Source organism: Zea mays, chromosome 3 (assembly GCF_902167145.1).
Source record: "Zea mays cultivar B73 chromosome 3, Zm-B73-REFERENCE-NAM-5.0, whole genome shotgun sequence".
In the NCBI taxonomy this organism is placed as follows: Eukaryota; Viridiplantae; Streptophyta; class Magnoliopsida; order Poales; family Poaceae; genus Zea; species Zea mays.
Window position 1 is genome coordinate 57,535,210 of NC_050098.1, and position 21,006 is coordinate 57,556,215.

The 21,006-nt window shown below is 49.0% G+C and overlaps 1 long non-coding RNA gene across 1 annotated transcript; it reads right to left on the minus strand.

Annotated features, from left to right (window-relative positions):
- Positions 1-867: 867 nt before the first annotated feature.
- On the minus strand, positions 868-1,101 carry LOC109944974 (uncharacterized). Its single transcript, XR_002268352.1, has 2 exons — positions 1,019-1,101; positions 868-906 (listed from the first exon to the last, which is right to left on the minus strand). It is a non-coding gene; the product is annotated as an uncharacterized lncRNA (long non-coding RNA).
- Positions 1,102-21,006: the final 19,905 nt, after the last annotated feature.

Consider the following 21,006-nt stretch of genomic DNA (forward strand, 5'->3'; position numbering starts at 1 on the left):
CCATTAACATGGACACCAATGGAGCCACCATATACTCTCAGTCTTCGACTTCTCCAACACAAGGCTCGCAATTCCTTTCCTGCAGGATGTGAACCAATCAGCAACAGAACGTTTTTGTTGTTGACATGGCAGCAAAGTACTTCAGAAATCAAAACCGAACCTAAGGTTTGCCATCCTAATTTGTCTATTTCAGCAAGGGACTATAGGTGACAGGTGGTGGGCGCCTGCACGCCTATGCACAGGCATCTTATATGCACATATAGAAGCAGCCATACAGGCAACCCTGAGAAATGATTTCACATCGTTTGATAGCATCCCTTATTCCCTTTCTTTTGGCTAGAACTAATCTCAACCTAGAGCATAGCACAGACGCATACAAAGGCAATCGGCTTACCTCTCCTCCTAACGGAGTAGCCTCTGATCCTTCGCTTTGATGGAGATACAGTGGAAGGCCTGAAAACAAAAAAAGGAGAGGTTAGGCGAGGAGGATCTGGGCGACCGTCGCGGGGAAGGAACAAGGCAAGGATTGCGTAGATCTGGTCATTATATTCCAACATCCTCCATCGATTGACTGGCATACGACCAAAATCAACAAGTGGATCTCGCCAGAGAAAGATCTGGTGCGGTGCGTGTAGACTCACCAGAGATGACTCACCTGAGACAAAAGGGAGGAGGGAGGTCGCCGGAGGGGAACGATTCCTTGGCCCGAGGAGATCTTGTAGGCCCCTGTCCGCCCTGAGCCCATAGAGGCAGGCGAAGACCCCGAATACGGAGGCGGACAACAAACAACAAAACGGCTTCATTTTAGCAATGAACATATTCAACTAGAACCTACCGTTGCAAATTCAGCACAGCCATGGCTGAAACCTTTTAAGTAGAAAGGAGTAGCTTCTGATAGACACCAGACTATGAAGCCGAATGGAGACAAATTAGGATAAACAACAAAATATGAAGAGCTTAACGTATTCTTAGTTTAGAAGTGCTAAATAAATTAAGACAATGCCAAGCATGCATATACCTGAGAGAGTAAAGATTAGAGGAGATATGACACTTGTGGTCTCGAGCTTATTCCAGTGATGCACCCTTGGACCATTCCCTTGATTAAAACTTAAATAATGCAAAACTTCATTTGTGTTCATATATATTAGGAAGTTGCTTGTGATTCATCCATGTTTTTTGCCTGCTCAAAAGGCCCCAGTTTCTTTGATATGATGCTTCTTGTCTGTTGAAAAATAGCCAATAGAAAAAAGATATGTTCACATGTCTCAGTGGACAAGAAAAAAATAAAAGACTAAGAGCGTCATTAACAAGAATTAATTACACAAGGTGTGACCAACATGCTTAATATTACACTGCTTGCGGCATGATATGGGACCTTAAAAAACAATGAACAACATGAAACTTAGAACAAACGATGCCAATCAAAATCTCATAGAAAAAAACACAATACTGACTTGCATACCCAGAACAACCATGATATGATGTATAGGAATGCCTGCACATGGAAGACGCAGACAATCAAATAGTTATAGTTAGGTGCACGTGTGTTGCTACAATTTCTATATATCACACAAATATATTTGTTCCCCTAGAAATGTGCTTATGGCCTCAACTTAATTTAGCAAGCATAAGTTTTACTTAACAAGTGAGGCACATAAAATTCTGGTGTAGAATATCAAAGCGTGAAAGGGAAAAGCAAAAACATATTGGCATAATACATGCATACTCTGGTGCAAGGTACCTGCAAGTGCTAGCAAGTCTTTCCTCTACGGAGACACACTTCCCATTAATTGGTGCAAGCCGTACTCATTTCTGCATCTGCTCCATTTACGACAGCCTTCTCCTCCATCGCAGGTGCTAGGTTGACCTCGGGCAACCAAGTCGACCCTTATTTCTCCAATAACTGCGTTAAAAATGGTAACCCCAGTGAGGAAACATGGAGGTGCAGGACCCAACGGGGAATTAAAAACTGACCCTCCAAATATTACTTCTATTAGTTCTGCAATTGGTCCACCTGTTTCAGGATCTTTAAACTCACCCTCCAAACATCACATAGTTTTCACCATGATCAACTGAGCAAAATTGCACATTGGCCCCACCGCACACATCCCATGTAGCAGATGGCTCAATATGTGAGCCCGAAGCTGCATTTTCTTTCGTGATGGACCTTATAGAAACTTTCTCGTGCTCCGTGCAAGCAAGAAACGTTCCTAAGCTGCAATGCACAATTGGGGTCAATATATCGTGGCCACCAGCTAATAGCATGAACTAAAAACCTAGAATGGCAACAGGTGGACCAATTGCAGAACTAATAGAAGTAACCTGTTTGTCAACACAATAAATTCAGCTTTCTGAAATAATTAACATACCTTGAGCAGCATTGACAGGACCTTGTAGTCTTGTACGCTCTCTTTTAAATCAAAGAGTCGTTGTCCTATAAACAGAAAAATTATGGTAAACTAAACTTAGATTCATGGTTACATGAAAAACACAATCTTAACTTGCATTATACCATATATGTACCTTAATTGCAGGTTTCACATAACTGAACAACACATTGATAGACTTTGCTGCTACACCAGACATCAATGAACCTGCAAAATCCAAAAGTAGAGCCCTGGAATTCAAGTCAAGGCTTAAGATCAACATTAGAATTCGATCGAAATTACATGATATACCTGCAATAATCCAATAGCTTTTAAGAGAGAGCATCCGAAATTTTAGAAGTCTTAGACATTCCCAAGTACAGCTTTAACTGGACCTTAAGCCAAAACAAAATTAGATAGAAGATGTGAACCTGTAATGCATGTAACAATCCCTCCTAGTGAGCTCTAGCCATCCTTGTCGTCTTTCCTGAAGAAGTGTTATATGTAGTATGGGGACAGAGCACGGATGATAGTAGGGTTCCACTTGAATATGTTGTAATGCTAATCATTCCAAAATCTAAACATATCTGAATCTAACAGAACAATACCAACGAAGTGTGGGAAAAACCTAGATCGAATGGAAGCAGAAAGACCTGCAATTTTTGTACAGGCAACACATGAGCACCTGAAGTGAAAGGTCTAATCCTTAGAGTTACACTATATTAGCATGTATGAGTAGTTCAGATTTTAGTTAGAGTGCAAATTTGGGCATACAAAAAGGCACAAAAAATGAATTCAGATAAAAACTACCTCAGTCTTGCTGGCAACTGTTTGAAATAAACCTCTCAGAGGGGGCATTAATCATAAAAAACACAAAAATAGTCAGCCCTGATAGGCACATCAGAAACCGGAGCATTTCTAGCAAAAGGTTGTGTATGAGCAGTAACACTAACAGAGAGCTCCACTATATTAAAATTGAGGTGTAGGTCATTTCTTTCATTTTCATAATGACCAGAGCTTCTAGTTTTAGGTTACCTAAGCCAAGGCATAGTTTTTAGGTCTCAATGGATTAAATTAAACAGTCCCCATCTGTCTACGCATAATGCCTTTATGCTAGTGGAAGCAGGTTCTCACACACGCATGAAAAATCAACAACAAGCAAGTCTGAAGCCTGTCCTGTGAAAAGGTCCAATGCAGTGAAGGGATCACCTTCAGCGCCACCATCATTTGGTGCTGGCCCCACTGTATTGACATCAGCCAAAGTATCTCCGTTCAGGGGATTCAGCAACTCAACCTACACCAAATCACACGATAATTGGAAAATTGCAAGAGGTAACACATGAATTTCTTAAAATTGAGGAAGCAATCACAGTACGGGAACCTAACATGGGTTCGTGTTATGAGTAACTTATCATACTTCGATACAAAGGACTAAGGGTTGGTCTAGTTAATAGCATGCCGTGGAAATTATTATCACCTTGAAATGTGCACTGCTATGCCAAACATTTTGAAAAAAACAAATCCAGAAAAGCAAGTCTGGCACTCCTATGAGAAAGAGATTAGACATACCGCACAAAGCTTAATACCACACTCATAAAGAGTTTTCTTGTGACCACAATCAGTAGCTAGTTGAAGCCACCTCTTAGCACGCACTGGATCCTGTGCAAGCCCTTCACCATAGCTGTAACACAAGGAAATGTTATACATGGCCCGTACATTCCCTCCCTCTGCAGCTCGCAAATACCATTTTGCCTGCATTAATAAGTCTCTTTCAGATTCAGCACAACTCAAGTACTAAAAAAGAGTATGGGAACCTGCTAGTACTCCAGTATCTGCTGGTTAGTGTATTTTGATTGGTCCAGGTGACAAGATCATAATTACATTGATAGAGGAAACCCAACCAAGATTACCTTTTTTCAAATAAAAAGCTACTTTCTCTTAGCTGAGTTAAAGAGCTTCAAAAGAGTCTGGTACTCAAAGCATCATCAGATCAGAGGGTAACGAGTAGTTCATCAACTGAACATCAGTTGTCTATTCCTAATATATCTAGTAACAGGTGTGGTAAATGCATAGATTGTATGAACAGGATAGTGTACCAACTATCCTAGTTTTTTTCAACAACTGAATGCGTCTAGAAACAGAAATACTTCTACTGTAAGGAAAATCTTAAATGGTGTGTGACACCGACATAGCAGAGGTATCATATCTTACAGCTTCCTTCTGATTCCGTTTGACACCCTTCCCGTTCTGCAAGCACTAACTCAGTGATTCAATAATGATTAGATTGTTTAAAAACACATGTAAATAAAGACCACGACGCTTTCTTTAGTATGCCTTACAGAGAAATATATCTGGCTTTAAGGTATTCAAACATTGCCAAAAAAACCGGGCGCGTGTGTTGGCCTAGTGGCGCCACCAACTGATGATGTTCAGAAATTAGAAAATAGATATAACCATTGATCGTCAACGTCTCAATTATCCGGATTCCACGCGCGGATCAGATCGTTCTACCAGCAAGATCCATAATCATTGGCCAGTAACTTATATATTAAATATGGTCTGATTCCTAGCAAAATTGTGTACACAGGCACTTGATATCAGCTTTCGAATGCGCAGAGCAGTTAATTAACAAACAAATCACATAGCTTCTTTTGACAACAAAGATGAAGTCATGAGAGCAAGGGCATGATATACGCATTACAGGTCACACAAGAGGACAGAACAAAGAGTGCGAGTACCAAACAAATTCGAAGCACCTGGATTCCAATCTGAAAGCAATAAGACAGAGGCACTACAATTATTTGCAGCTGCTAAAGGAGAGGACACGGTACATGGAAGGAAGACAAAAACTCTCGGACACGCTCGACAACTACAGTCATACTGAGTACAACTTGATCGACGAGGTGGAACTAAGCTGCGTCCATGGGAACTAAGTTCCTTTCAGTTCATCCTGATTACAGGTCACACAAGAGGATAGAACTAAGCTGCGTCCACGGGCTTCCTGGCGGTTGCCCGGCTACGTCCTAGGAGAGTATGGGAAGGCGCCAGGGAATTAAAAACATCTCAGGAGAAACAACGCACGAGCATCTACAGATGTGGTGTCCGGAAAGAGAGAGGAGGATGAGGAGAGGAGCGGTTACCGTGGAACACCAGCGCTGCAGAGTGGCGCCACACCGGCAAGCGGGAGCGGGGCTCTTTCTTCGTCGCCGGCAGCGGCACGCCGGTGATTCGCAGCGGAGTACGCAGTGGCCCCACACAACTAGGGTTCTAGGCGCTGAAGATAATCCAGTTCCACGACCCGCAGCAGCTCGTCCTCCTCCAACGCTCACGACCCCTTCACCCTCACGGACCCCGACACTGCCTGCCACTGCCCTCCACCCCTCGGATCTTTCCGCTATGGCCGGATCTAGCGGGAGCAACGAGGTTTGGGGGGGAGGAGGTAGTACCAGGATCGAGGGTACAACGGGATTCGTCGCCATAGAAGGAAGCCTCCGCGGGCGGGATTTGTCGCTGCAGCTGCGGGCGAGAGTTGCGGGCGGGAATCGACGCTGCAGGGCTGCAGCTGCGGGCGGGATTCGCGGGATTCGTCGCTGCGGGGCGGGGCTGCAGCCGCGAGGATGGAAGGAAGTGCGGGATTCGAGGCTCGGGGATCCACGAGGATGGAAGGGAGCGTTGGGGATCCGCGGAAGGGAGCGCGGAGGGAGCGCGGGAGGGCGGCGCGATGCGGGGCTGCCGGCGGGGATGCAGCCGCGGGCGGGGATGCGTGGCGGATGCGGGGGTGCGCGCCCGGCAGAACGTGCACCATGGGGTTGTGAACGCCTACATTAGTCACATAATAGTAGTAGAGATTTTCCTTTGCAACCTCGTCCGAACACGTTTCTACAACAATATTCTCAACAAGAACTTGGTTGCAGGGGTTAGAATCATCAATTAAATCAAAACAAGAAGTAGAAGCATCTTTCTTAATAATTTCAGGAATTTCAACTAAAGATGCTCCTGGGGTGCTACCAATGTTTTCTAGCTTAGTAGTTAGCTCATCATTATGTATGCTAAGAATTTTCGTTTTCTCTAGCAAATTTTCAATAGCATCTTGGGAGCTAGCTAACTTAGCCTTAAGTTTTTCATTCTTTTTAATAAGGCCATCATCGGTAGCAGTGGATGGAGCACTAGACTCTAATAGCTCAATTTTAGTTGATAGCTCACTGTTTAAATTTGCAAAAGTTTCAAATTTTTCTAGCAAACCTTTGTAATCATTTTGGGAGCTAATCAGCTTATTTTCAAAGTTTTAAGTTGAGCTTTTTGCTTAGTGCAAACATCCTGAAAAAATTCAACGGCTTCCGCAAGCTCATCTACGGAAGGCTTTCCCTCACCTTCATCATCACTACTACTTTCATCACTAGAGGATGGAATGCTTTTGTTACCTCTTGCCATAAGACATTTGTGTGATGACCGTGATGAGCGTGATGAGGATCGGTGGCTGCGCGTCCTTGGAGGTTCATCTTCACTTGAAGAATCATCCCAAGTTCTAACACTCGTTAGCGCTTGCCTTTGCTCCTCTCCTTTTTGGGTTCGGCCATAGTTGGACAGTTGTCCCTGAAGTGGCCCTTCTCCCCGCATGCGAAGCATCCTCTCTTTCTTTGCTTTTTCCTGTCAATGTTAAAGAGAAGAACTTCTACCTGCAGGGGCACACCCATTAGATTAATCTCGCGGATCATCCCCATTACCTTTCCGACGCGTCAGATTGTTTCTTCGTCCTCGGAGGATGATGTGCATGGTTGATTATCTTCATCATCATCACTTTCTTCTTCTTCATCTTCTTCACTTGAGGAACTTGGAGTGGGAGCCTTCTTTTTGCCCTTCCTTTCATCACATGCAAAAGCATATGGCCTTGAGGAAGTTGGCTCCTCTCCCCGACACATTTTTCTCGTCATCTCAAAAGCCGCGATTTTCCCAATCATAATGGTCGGGGTCATGTTGCTCAAGTCCTCCATGTTGTGAAGGATGGTGATGATGCTCCCATATCTTCGTTGTGGTAGCAAGGAGATAATCTTCCTCACAATGTCTGCATCACCTAGCTTATTGATGCCAATAGAGTTGAGCTCATTGATAACTAGATTCAAACAAGAATACATGTCTCTAACAAGCTCATCATCTTTCATGGCAAAAGAATTATACTCATTCAGGACTAGGCAATGTTTTTTCTCACGGACATTGGATGTGCCGTCGTGGAGCTCATGCAATTTTAGCCAAATCTCATTAGCAGTTTTCAAGGTAAATACTTGATTAAAAATATCCATGCTAAGAGATTCATACAAGCAATTTTTGGCTCTAGCATTTAAATGAATTTCTTTTTCCTCACTCGCGGTGGGTTTCTCGGGATTCTTGGGGGGTTTCATCCCGTCACGAGTGACTCTCCAAACACCTAGATTAACGGCCTCTACGTAACAAGCCATTCTAGCACTATAATATGGGAAGTTAGTGTCGTCGAAGTGTGGTGGCCTATGGGTATCCATCCCTTCCTCAAAAAAGTGTCGACTCTTTTAGCGGTGAAGCTAAAACGTTTCAATCGAGCCAAACCAGGCTCTGATACCACTTGTAGGAAATAGGTGATGCCTAAGAGGGGGGTGAATTAGGACTTCTAAAACTTTTACTAAACTAGGCCACAATTAAATCCCTAGAGCAAAACCTATGCAAATAATCAAACTAGAATGAGCAAACTAGGTTTTGTCTAAGTGTTGCTATCTCTACCGCAATGGCTAAGTTTCAATCTACACTAAATAAGTATGTATACAAGATTGAAACTTAAATGCTTAATATAAATGCGGAAACTTAAAGAGCAAAGTAGAGAAGCAAACTCTCGTGGATGACGCCGGTAATTTTACCGAGGTATCCGCAACCGCGCAAGGTCCCGACTAATCCTCGTTGGTGCCCCTACGCAAAGGGAAGCCCACGCGAGGGCCAAGCACCTCGGTCGAGTAACTCCGTAGAGAGTCACGGGCCTTCTCCACGCGCAAGTGGTGCTCCGCTTCCGGCTCCTCTCGGACGCTCCCCACCGTCTCCTCTATCGAGCTTCCGGTCGAAACGTCGCGGGCCTCGTTCCCTCCGGTACACGGTGGCGGCCGTGACACAAACACGGTTGTCACGGTCTCGCAAGACTCTCGCCCCACTCGGTACAATTACTACGGCTCTTGAGGGGTTGTGAGGTTTGTCGAAACTCACTCAACAATCTAGGGTTCACCTAGAGCAAGCGCTAGAGCGGTCTAACTAGCCTAAGCACTTCGCAAAGCACCTACACTAATCACCGAGTGATTCTATTAAGAACTTGGGTTTTTGAGCTCTTGGAAATATGCACTATGTGTCTTGGTATGTTGCTTGGGCTCCCACACCTTCAAATGGCCGGTTGGGTCAAGTATTTATAGGCCCCAACTCCAAACTAGCCGTTGGAGAAAAGCTGTAGTTCTCTGCGGCACACCGGACAGTCCGGTGGTGCACCGGACAGTTCGGTGGTGCACCAGACAGCGCACTGTAGCCTGTCCGGTGCGCCTAGTCGTTGCTCTATCAGAGCAGGTGACCGTTGGCGCCGCAGGTTTTTCACACCGGACAGTCCGGTGGTCTTCTCTCCGGGTGCCACCTGGAACTAGCCGTTGGGCTACTGTTCCCTGGTGCACCGGACAGTCCGGTGCTCCACGCACAGACAGTCCGTAGGCAGCACACGCCTCCAATCTTGGACTTTTCTTTGATCTTCTTAATGTCTTCTTTTGAGGTGTTGCTTTCCTCAATTCCTTAGTCCAAGTACTTCTTGCATCCTGTGAACTATAAACATAAACACTAAAGAAACTTATTAGTTCACGGATTGTGTTGTTCATCAAACACCAAAACTCAATTAGCCAAATGGCTCGGGGTCCATTTTCCTTACAAGCATGTCTTTCAGCTTCTGCCATGATATGATTGTTCCTGGCCGAAGAGAGGAGTACCAGGTTTGTGCAACATTCTTGACTGCCATGACAAAAGTTTTTGCCATGACTGCAGTATTGCCTCCATATGAAGATATGGTAGCTTCGTAGCTCATCAGAAACTGCTTCGGATCTGAGTGCCCGTCGTACATGGGAAGCTGAGGTGGTTTGTAAGATGGAGGCCAAAGTGTAGCCTGTAGTTCTGTTGACAGAGGAGAAGCATCATCAAAAGCAAATTTTCCATGACGGGAATCATCATACCATCCATCATCAAACAATCCTTCTTGATGAAGCTCCCTGTGCTGGGGCCTTCGTTCTTGCTCATCTTGAGCAAGATGGCGTACTTCTTCAGTGGCTTCGTCAATCTGCCTTTGCAGGTCAGCTAGCCGAGCCATTTTTTCCTTCTTCTTTTGCACTTGCTGATGAAGCATCTCCATATTCCTGATCTCTTGGTCCAACTCATCGTCCTGGGGCGTTGGACTGGTGGCCTTCCTCTTCTGGCTCCGGGCCTCTCGAAGAGAAAGGGTCTCCTGGTTCGGATCCAGCGGCTGCAGAGCGGCAGCCCCTGTCGCCGAAGCTTTCTTCGGTGGCATGACGAAGGTCGATGCTTTCCGAAGGTGGTCGATAAGAGTTCACCGGAGGTGGGCGCTAGTGTTGGGGACTTGTCCTTAAATGCTATGAATTAAGAACAAGGCAACACAGAAATTGTTAAACGTTAAAGTCATTCGTCCTTCGAAGCATTACCTCCCTCGGGATATAATGAGTCTTGGACGAAGGTTATGAAGGACATACCTTCATCAATACAACAAATAGTGAAGAAGGATTCATGCAAAGTATGAATAACATAAACACTCAAATATTATCATTAATTCATTTATATTTTATTATTATGGAAAAATAGAAATGATAACAAATTACAAATGTACCTTCGACTTGAAAGAAGGCAAAAGTACAAACGTGACGCAAAAGCAAATGTCAAGTCAGCGTGAACAGTATGGGGGCACTGTTCATCTATTTATAGGCACGGGACGCAGCCCATGTAAAATTACACTCATGCCCTTTACATTTGCTAATAACTCTATAGTAATCCATCGGGGTCTAAATAGCCTTTTCCCCTTTAAGTCGGTTTCCTTTTCTGTCATCACGCCGAAGCTCCTCTGCGCATAGCTTTGGCTCTGCGCCATCCTTCGTATTCTTTGTGCTTCTTCATATTGTGGTTATGACATAAGTCCGAAGGTACCTGTTCATGCATCATACTCGAGAAACATTGTTAAATCATGTTTTTGAGGACCTTCGGAAGCCGAAGGCCCCCAACAGGGGTATTTATAGGTGCTTGAGTGCCCAACATCTCGATGTAAGGACGCATGTACCCTCAGGCACCTGGACTATCCCCGGAATATTCCCATAAAGGAGGGTTATAGACTGTCATTACAGAAAAGCCATTACAAATCGGGCCCGTAACACACTTCTCCGTGCGAGGCCTGTTACAATGGGCTGAATCCAATGTGGGCCTCCAGGTCGGGTGAGGACGTGGGACGGGGCGACGTCGTCGTAGGCCTTCGTCTTGTAGTGTAGAGGACGAAGGGTGGACCCCGCCGGTCGTTTTGCCTCCGTTGGTGCAGCGAGATTGACGAACGCTGGAGCGAAGGGTAGCGTCTTCGCCTTTGCCCCAACATTTGCCCTCCGAGGGACCAGTTCGACTAAGTCATCTGGTGCCGAAGACGTCGCTAGATGGTGGAGACGCTGCCCTCGCTCAAAGTGGTTTCACGAAGGTTTTTGATGTGACCGTTGACGGACGCAGTACTGTTGGACTGCGGGTTTCCCGAAGCGTCGCGTCCTGTGTATAAAAAGGGGGGGCACGGGTCAGGTTCTCTTACCTTTCTGTGCGCCGCTGAACCCTAGCCTCCTTTTGAAACCGTTCGTCCGCTCGCCTACCCTCCTTGCTCCTGTTCGTCGGAGATCTGGCCCACGTCAAGCAGACCGCGTGCCGCCGCCGACGGTACGTAGTCATGTCGTCTTCTTCCTTGTCTACTGCAAATACGCCGACGGCCGATCCATCGTCCAAGGATACCTTGAGCAATGTGGCGGCGACGGAGCTACATCTGGGTGATACGTTGGAGTTTGGAGTTTCGAGGATTTCCTCGATCCGCGTGCAGGATATGCAGCAGCTGGGATATTTTGGCAGCGGAGTTGGGTGTGTCCCGGGGGCGGAGGAGGTTCCCGAGCCCGAGGGCGAGTTGATTGTGTTTGAGGCGTTTTTCACCGCTGGCCTTCGCCTGCCTGCACATCGCTTTGTGGCGGAGGTCCTGCAGAGATTTGAGGTCCAGGTCCACCAGCTGACTCCTAACACCATGGTGGTCCTAGCGAAGTATGTCTGGGCGGCGACTTCGTATGGCGGTCAGCCTTCTGTGGAGGTCTTCGCCAAACATTACTGTCCGCATTGGCAAAAAAGAAAAATTGGACACAAGATTGCACAGTTTGGATCGTGCACATTTACGCCGAGGACCGGAAAGACTTCGATGGAAGTCGTGGAGTTGGTTCCCTGTGCCCGCAATAAGTGGGGCAACTGGTGGGATTTCTGGTTTTATGTTTCCGAGGGCGAAGTCGAAGACCACCCAGGGCTCACGGTGGCCGTGATGTGCTCCCATTATTATGTGGCGTACCCGCAATTTGAGGTGGCGGAGGATGATGAGAATGAAGGAGCCCTTCGGTGCGCTGCCCGCATGAGTAGCGGGCGCGATTTAGTTGAGGAATTCATCGGGTATGGGGTATGGCCCTTGGCACATGGGTGGGCATTGGGCGAAGTATGCCCTCGCGAGATGCCCTCCCTGGGCGGGCAGCGAGTGCGAAGTCCAGCCTTCGCGTTGGATCTGCGTGGCCGGAATCCAGCCGCATTTGTTCGTGAAGTGGAGGACAGTGCGGCGAGGATTGTTGGGCGCTATGTGCCGAGGACAGAGGGTCTGCGGAGCTAGGATATCCGTGGGTCCAACGTTAGACTGAATTGGGTCTTTGAATTAAACTGCTTGCCATACGGTGGCTATCCCGGGGATGACGCTGCCGACCGCCACGGGAAGTAACCGGTGGACGTGATCGAGAAAGGGCCTTCGCAGGAGGCTGCCCCGGCCACTAAGAAGAGAAAATTAGGTACTGCAGTGGGGGAGTGGGGGTCTCCGATAGTTTTGTTGTGGATTTGATGGGGACGTGCACAGCCCTCGGGGGAAGGATGTCTTCGCCCGAGCTCCGGGAGTCTTCGGCGCGAAAGCTGGAGGTTACCGGGGGTCGATGGCCCAAGAATGTTTCGATCCCCTGCCGCGAGAAGAAACCGGTGGACGTGATCAAGGAAGGGCCTTCGCAGGAGGCTGCCCCGGCCACTAAGAAGAGAAAATTAGGTACTGTAGTGGGGGAGTGGGGGTCTCCGATAGTTTTGTTGTGGATTTGATGGGGACGTGCGCAGCCCTCGGGGGAAGGATGTCTTCGCCCGAGCTCTGGGAGTCTTCGGTGCAAAAGCTGGAGGTTACCGGAGGTCGATGGCCCAAGAATGTTCCGATCCGCCGCGCGGCTGGCGAAGACTTCTTTACATCTCGCATGGTTCGTGACTTGAAGGTTTTTCCTTACGGACGGAATATTGCTGCTGTTGTATCAGCAGTGATGGAGAGGGACCATCAAGACGCTACGCAGAAATGCCGGACGGTCGTTAGGATCACGGATCCTATGCGCGAGGTGAAGAAGGCGCGGGGGAGCGCGAAGGCTGCTGCCTCTGGCAGTAGCAAACCGGTGCCGGCTGCGAAACCGGCCGCCCCTGGGCACAGCAAGGCGTCGGCAAGTGCGAAGGCTGCCGCCTCTAGCGGGAGCAAGCCACCCCGGGCGGGCTCGTGAAAGGACGAAGGCCGCCTTCGCCGGCGCGACGTATTGCCGACTTTGACACGGACATCAGTGTCGATGATTATTTTGTTGGTAAGTTTTTTTGGCTCGACTAGGTATTTAACCAGTATCATGGTGCAGGGTCGGGTGATGGGCAACTAGTTGTTGTCCCGCCTCCGGTGGCAACCACTTCGCCAACGGCGGTGGTGGGGGCAAAGGGTGCCGCGTGGGACCCATGGGCCACTTTCTGCGCGAGCGGTGAGATTCTGTCGGCCGCTGCTGCTAAGGACGTGGCGGGCTCCATGTCTCAGCGACTGAGGGAAGCGTCGCAGCAGCTGTCACAACAGCTGAAGCAAGTAAGTTGTGTTGGACTTCAATGTTTGTTGTTTTTATGAGGATTCGGGTCTCATGGGTTTATGTGTCAGGCGGCCGACTTCGCCGACCTCGTCGCGTCAGGTGCCTTGACCGCGGACGTTGCTGCCGAGGTCGAGCGTCTCCGGGCACAGCATGCGGATGTTGTGCGGGAGAAGTCGGCTGTGGAAAGCAAAAACCGCAGGCTATCGGAGAAGGTGGCCGCCATGGAGGCCGAGAAGACGGATCTCCGGCGCCAGCTGGCGGAGGAGAGGAGGGAGGCGAACAAGGCCATTGCTGATGCGCAGGCTGCGCAGGCCGAAGCCAAAGTGGCGTGGGCGGAGGGCAGTCTCGCCCACCAACGCACCGAGGAGCTGGAGTCGAGGTTCAACGCCCTGTGCAGCCACGTAGACAAGGCCGAGGCCTCAACGCGCGCGGAGGTCGAGCGGACGCACGCGCAGTTTGTGGACGCGTACTGCGAGCTGGATGCGCGGACTGCTGACTTCGCAGTGCCCGACCAAGAAGCGGGCCTTCGCTTCCTTGAATGGTTGCAGGAGGAGCTACTGGTGCCCCCGACCATTGTGACAGGTTTCATGTCCTTCGCCTCCCTCGTCACCTGCGAGGGGGCTGTGAATGCTTTATCCCGCGAGGGGTGCAGGCATTACGAGGTCTTCGACCAGGCGGACGAAAACTTTGAACGTGAAATCTTCATGGTCGAAGACCCCGTGCTGAAGCAGTCGGCGGGGGCTCTCTTTGATAGGATGTGGGGTTCGCACGGCCGAGAGGCAGTCAAGGAGCGGTCCGACCGGGCAATAGACCAGGTAAGAGCTGTTTTTGTGTGGTTATATGTGTGGGTATGTGTGGTTTTGCTGAATGAGTATGCTATTGCTGTAGATGGCACATGCCGAAGACGTCGAGGACCTTGGTGGTCTGGACGGCGCGCTACCTGAGGCCGCGGAGGTCGATCCGGCGCCGCCATCTGATGCCGGTGAAGGCCCCGCGCCGACTGCGGCCGGCGAAGACCTCGCACCTGCCCCTGCGCCGACGTGTGAGGACGCCTCAAAGGCGGTGGCCGAGCTTGCTACCAAAGACCCCACGACGGCGGCTGAGCCTTCGCAGGTGGCGGAGTAGGAGTTAGGGGTTGTATGTGAACTTTTTGTCTGTGTGATACTGAACCTCGGTTGCTACGCAGGTTCCGACGTTTGGGCCTGTGCAAGCAACCACTACTGACAATACTGATTTTGCGACGGAGACTTCAATTTTAGTGCCCGCCGATAATGAAGTGTCTGGTTTTGTGTCTGAATGCTTTGAGTCTGACGGTGAGTCTGGGAGTTCGTTTCTTTGGACGGAGGAGTCCTCGGATGAAGGCTTAGATTATTTTTGTTGCGTTGGATGTGGTTGCGGCGGAGACTTCGCCGTGTGTGGAATGCTGCGGCGTGCGGGATGACGGGTCCGCGCTGAGGAATGAATAGGTCTCCGATTGGCGCGCTCTGTTGGAGGGGCGGGTCCTGCTGCAGATCATGTTGGCCTTCACGCTGCATGAGCGCAATCTCTTGCTCAAGTTCTTGAGCCCTCTGCTCCTCGTCTCGTATCATCTGGCGCACCTTGGCCTGTGCGGAAACACGTTGGCGCTTGGCCTCAAGGATTTTTTTATGCTTCTGGAGGTTGCGGTTCTTGATGCGGAGGGCCCGCAGCTGTAGCTGTTCTTCTGCTGAAATGCTGATGACTTCGCCGTCCTCTATGGCGTCCTCGCCCTCTAGCGGAGCGAAGCCTGGGGGTGGTTCCTGTGGCTGTCCTCCGGAGCTGCAGGTGCGAAGGCTGCCCTCGGGAGTTGGTTGGTCGTTGCGATGTCTCTTGCTGATGGCGTCGTCTTCGCAGGCTTCTTGGTGGGTGGTGTCTGCAAGGGCCTTGCCCTTTTTCTCGGCTAGCAACGCTGCCTTCGCTGCTTCGTCAACGGATGGGGCTGCCTTCGAGCTAGCTCTCTTGGGTGCCATCGCGGGTGGTTTGTTCGTAGCACGAACGGTGGGCGCCAAATGTTGGAACTTGCTCTCCTGAGCAAGACGATCCAATGGGGGAGTAAAAGGAATGCAAACAAGGTTTTAGCTTGAGATGGCGATTGCTCTATTAATCCAGCCTCTCAAGGGCACTGTACGGGGGTATTTATAGGTGCCTGAGTGCCCAACGTCTCGATGTAAGGACGCATGTACCCTCAGGCACCTGGACTATCCCCGAAATATTCCCATAAAGGAGGGTTACAGACTGTCATTACAGAAAAGCCATTACAAATCGGCCCTGTAACACACTTCTCCGTGCGGGGCCTGTTACAATGGGCCGAATCCAACGTGGGCCTCCAGGTCGGGTGAGGACGTGGGACGGGGCGACATCGTCGTAGGCCTTCGTCTTGTAGTGTAGAGGACGAAGGCTGGACCCCGCCGGTCGTTTTGCCTCCGTTGGTGTAGCGAGATTGACGAAGGCTGGAGCTAAGGGTAGCGTCTTCGCCTTCGCCCCAACACTTTTTCCTGTCAATGTTAAAGAGAAGGTCCTTGACCTGCAGGGGCACACCCATTAGATTAATCTTGTGGATCATCCCCATTACCTTTCCAATGCATCAGATTGTTTCTTCGTCCTCGGAGGATGATGTTGATGGTTGATTATCTTCATCATCATCACTTTCTTTTTCTTCCTCTTCTTCACTTGAGGAGCTTGGAGTGGGAGCCTTCTTCTTTCTTATTCTCTTTTCATCACATGCAAAAGCATATGGCCTTGAAGAAGTTGGCTCCTCTTGTTGACCCATTTTTTGCGACATTTCAAATGCCGCAATCTTTTCGATCACAATCGTCAGAGTCATTGTACTCAAGTCCTACATGTTGTGAAGAATGGTGATGATGCTCCCATATCTTTGTTGTGGTAGTAGGGAGATAATCTTCCTCACAATATCGCATCACCTAGCTTGTTAATGCCAATAGAATTGAGCTCATTGATGATTAGATTTAAACGATAATACATTTCTCTAACAAGCTCATTTTCTTTCATGACAAAAGAATTGTACTCATTTAAAACTAGGCAATGTTTTTGCTCACGGACATTGGATGTGCCGTCATGGAGCTCATGCAATTTAAGCCAAATCTCATTAGCAGTTTTTAAAGTAAAAACATGATTAAAAATTTCCATGCTAAGAGATTCATACAAGAAATTTTTAGCTCTAGCATTCAAATGAATTTCTTTGTCTTCACTCGTGATGAGCTTCTCGGGATTTTTAGGGCGTTTCATCTCGTCACGAGTGACTCCCCAAACATCTACATCAACGACCTCTAGGTAACAAGTCATTCTACCACTATAATATGGGAAGTTAGTGCCATCGAAGTCTGGTGGCCAATGAGTATCCATCCCCTTCCTCTAAAAAGCGTCGATTCGACTAGTGGTGAAGCTAAAAGTTTCAAATGAGCCAAACCAGGCTCTGATACGAATTGTAGGAAACGGTGATGCCTAAGAGGGGGGTGAATTAGGACTTCTAAAAACTTTCTCTAAACTAGGCCACAATTAAATCCCTAGAGCAAAACCTATGAAAATAAATAATCTAGAATGTGAAAACTAGGTTTTGTCTAAGTGTTGCCATCTCTACCGCAAAGGCTAAGTTTCAATCTAAATAATCTAACTAGGAGGACAAGATTGAAACTTAAATACTTAATATTATTTTTATCGAGGTATCCGGAACCACGCAAGGTTTCGACTAATCCTCGTTGGTGCCCCAAAGGGTAGCCCACGCGAGGGCCAAGCACCTCGGTCGAGTAACTCCGTAGAGAGCCACGTGCCTTCTGCACCCGCAAGTGGTGCTCCGCTTTCGGCTCCTCTTAGACGCTCCACGCCGTCTCCACTATCGAGCTTCCGGTAGAAACGTCGTGGGCCTCGTTCCTTCCGGTATACGGTGGCCGCCGTGACACAAACTCGGTCGTCACGGTCTCGCAAAACTCTCGCCCCGCTCGGTACAATTACAACGGCTCGCGCAAGAGCCGAGGGATTATGTGGTTTTTCTAAAGTCACTCAACTAACTAGGATTCACCTAGAGCAAGCCTTAATGTGGTCTAACTAACCTAAGCACTTCGCAAAGCACCTATATTAATCACCGAGTGATTCTATTAAGCACTTGGGTGTTTGAGCACTTGGAAATGTCTACAATATGCCTTGGTATGCTGCTTGGGCTCCCACACCTCAAATTGCCCGGTTGGGGGTATTTATAGCCTCTCCCACAATTGTAGCTGTTGGACAGAAGCATCAGCTTTCTGTCGATGGGTGCACCGGACAGTCCGGTGCACACCGGACAAGCACTATTCACTGTCTGGTGCCCTGTCACGTCAGCCGACCATTGGGGTCTGTAGCAGTCGACCGTTGGATCCGACCGTTACCCAAACAGTTTGGTGCACACCGGACAGGTTACTGTTCACTGTCCGGTGCACCAGCAGTGTGCTGGCTGACTGCCCACTTGATTTCTTCGTTGTTCCTTGGGCTTCTTTTCTTCTTGAGTCTTGGACTTCTATGCTCCTTTTATGTCTTCTTTTGAGGTGTTGCATTCTCAGTGCTTTAGTCCAATCTTCTTCGGATCCTGAGAACTATAAGCATAAACACTAGTAAACATATTAGTCCATGGGTTATGTTGATCGTTAAACACCAAAAATCCTTTTAACCAAATGGCTCGGGGTCCATTTTCCTTATATACACGTAAGATAATTTAAATTTGAAAGAAAAGATGAGCCACTGAAAGATTTGGAAGTTGATAACGAGGAGTTAGGAGTCATTGAGTTCCTGTTCAATCCATTGCCAATTTGATTACTTGGTATGTGCAGAGTACGTCTTAACATGGCACAAGTTATAGGTTTTACAAACAAGTTCACTTTGAAATGCAAGTAATTGCAGTATCTGTTTGAAACATATAGTAAGACTGAACACCGGGAAATGTACAAGGAATATATCCTACCAATTGTACAAGAACAGAATATCAAAAAAAGCATACTCACAATTATGTGCTGATTTAGATAGCAACAGAATATGTATTATTTAGCTGACATTACAAACCAAAAAACAACATTGATTTCATTCCTAACGTGTTTATCCAGTTTATAAAAGAACAACTCAACTACTACTACCACTGATTTGGAAATGCTTCCATGCAGTTCATATCTTCATTCTTATCTTCATTACGAGAAGCATCCCTAATTGTGGCATATGTGGCTCAAGTGTTCAAAAGCCCTCAGCAATTCAGTCTTTGGTGGTAACTGACAGAGTCCCGTACGATGAAGACAGACACACGAGATGTATTTTGGTGAAGCAGAGCGACTTGCTTGCTTCTGTTGTTTTGCTATTGCTATTTAAAGAGAACATATGCAGCTATACATGGTTACCCAATCCCGGCATAATCGTGCTCGATGATTGCCATCCCAATCACCTGGGGTATGCCGTAATCTGGGCAGACCTTCTTCTAATGGCGCTAAGGGCCTCTGCCTTCTATAGTTAGCAGCTAGGATTTATTCAAACAATCTCCTCCTAAGTCCTAGCCTAATTTCTTCATGCCGATCAGACCACGGAGCTCCTGAAACCGAGTGCGCCCAAGTGCTTTTGTCAGTATGTCACCTAGTTGCAGCTCAGTGACGACGAACTCGACGTTGATCAGCTTCCTGTCACAACACTCCCGGATGAAATGAAACCTTACGTCAATGTGCTTACTCCGGTCGTGGTGCACAGGGTTCTTCATCAAAGCAATGGCGGACTTGTTGTCCACCTTGAGATTGGGAGCGAGTACCGCTCCTCCGATGAGCTCAGCCAGCAGCCGTGCCAACCAGACTGCCTCGCACGCGGCCGCAGCGGCTGCGATATACTCCGCCTTACAGGAAGACAGAGCAACAACCTTTTGTTTCGCCGATTGCCATGCAACCGGCCCTCCAGCGAGGAAGAAGATAAGTCCGCTTGTGCTCTTCCGATCATTGATGTCGCCCGCTAAGTCGCTGTCGGAATATCCCACCAGTCTAGGCGGCGTTCCCCTCCTTCCAGCAGGATGATAGTGCAGACCCCAGTGCATTGTGCCCGCAACATAGCGGAGCACTCGCTTCACAGCAGCAAGGTGCTCCTGTCTCGGTGCCTCCATGAACCTGCTGAGGTACCCGACCGAATAGGCAAGATCCGGTCTGGAGTTGCACAAGTACCTCAAGCTTCCGATGAGGCTGCGGTACTCCGTGGCATCGACGGCCGACGTTGTGCCTTCCTTGTGGAGCTTCAGCTTCATCTCCATGGGTGTGGCGCTGGCATTGCAGTCGGCCAGCCCAGCCTTCTCAAGGATCTTGGTGGCGTAGGCACTTTGCCGCAGTGTGATGCCATGGCCACCTTGAGTGACCTCGAGCCCCAGATAGTAAGACAGGAGGCCGAGATCGCTCATGCGAAATGTGCGCAGCATCTGCGCCTTGAACTTCTTGATGGCGTCGGCATCACCACCTGTGATGATGAGGTCATCGACATACACGCCTACAATTAGGCGCTCAGCTCCGCTTCCCCGGGTGTACATCCCGTGCTCATTCACGCAGCGCGTGAACCCGAGGCCCAATAACTCGGCGTCGAGCTTTTGGTTCCACGCCCTCGGCGCTTGGCGGAGTCCGTAGAGTGCCTTGTGGAGGCGCATCACCCTGTTCTTGTGCTTGTCGTTGATGAAGCCGGGGGGTTGGTGGACGTAGACTTCTTCCTGGAGTTCGCCGTTCAGAAAAGCCGACTTGACGTCCATATGGTGGACGCCCCAACCGTAGTGTGCCGCAATGGCGAGAAGCAGCCGCACCGACTCCTGTCGTGCGACCGGCGCGAAGACCTCTTCAAAGTCGATGCCCGGCTGCTGCACATAGCCCTTGGCGACGAGGCGGGCCTTGTACTTGACGATGTTGCCGTTCTCATCGCGCTTGACCTTGTACACCCACTTGAGGCCAATGGCACGGTGACCACGCGGGAGGTCGACCAGCGACCATGTTTCGTTGTCGCGGATTGAGGAAAGCTCCTCCTCCATCGCGGCGACCCAACTTGGATCACTGTTGGCCTCCTTCAGCGTTCTCGGCTCCTCCACGCTCACCGCGTGCAGCTCAGCTTCCACTTGGTCGTAGTGCACCAGTCCGGGCGCTGCACCCACGTTGTGAATATTGTCCATCGTCCGGTACCGAAGCTCCCCCACATCATCGGCGTCGAAGTTGGGGTCGGTGGTGAGCGGCGTCACGAACTCAACATGCGTCCCAGCAGCAGGTGTTGCTGGCACCGGAGTGTTGATCGGTGGAGACGTAGCAGGTACAGGCGATGTAGCAAGCATAGGCAACGTCGGGCCAGTGGATGGTGTTGAAGGCGCAGGTGATGTCACAGTCGACGGTGGTACAGCCGTAGTACGATGCTGGAGTTCGTACTCCTGTTCGATGGTGAACGGGTCCAGGCTGACATCCGTGGAGGCACCCTCCCAG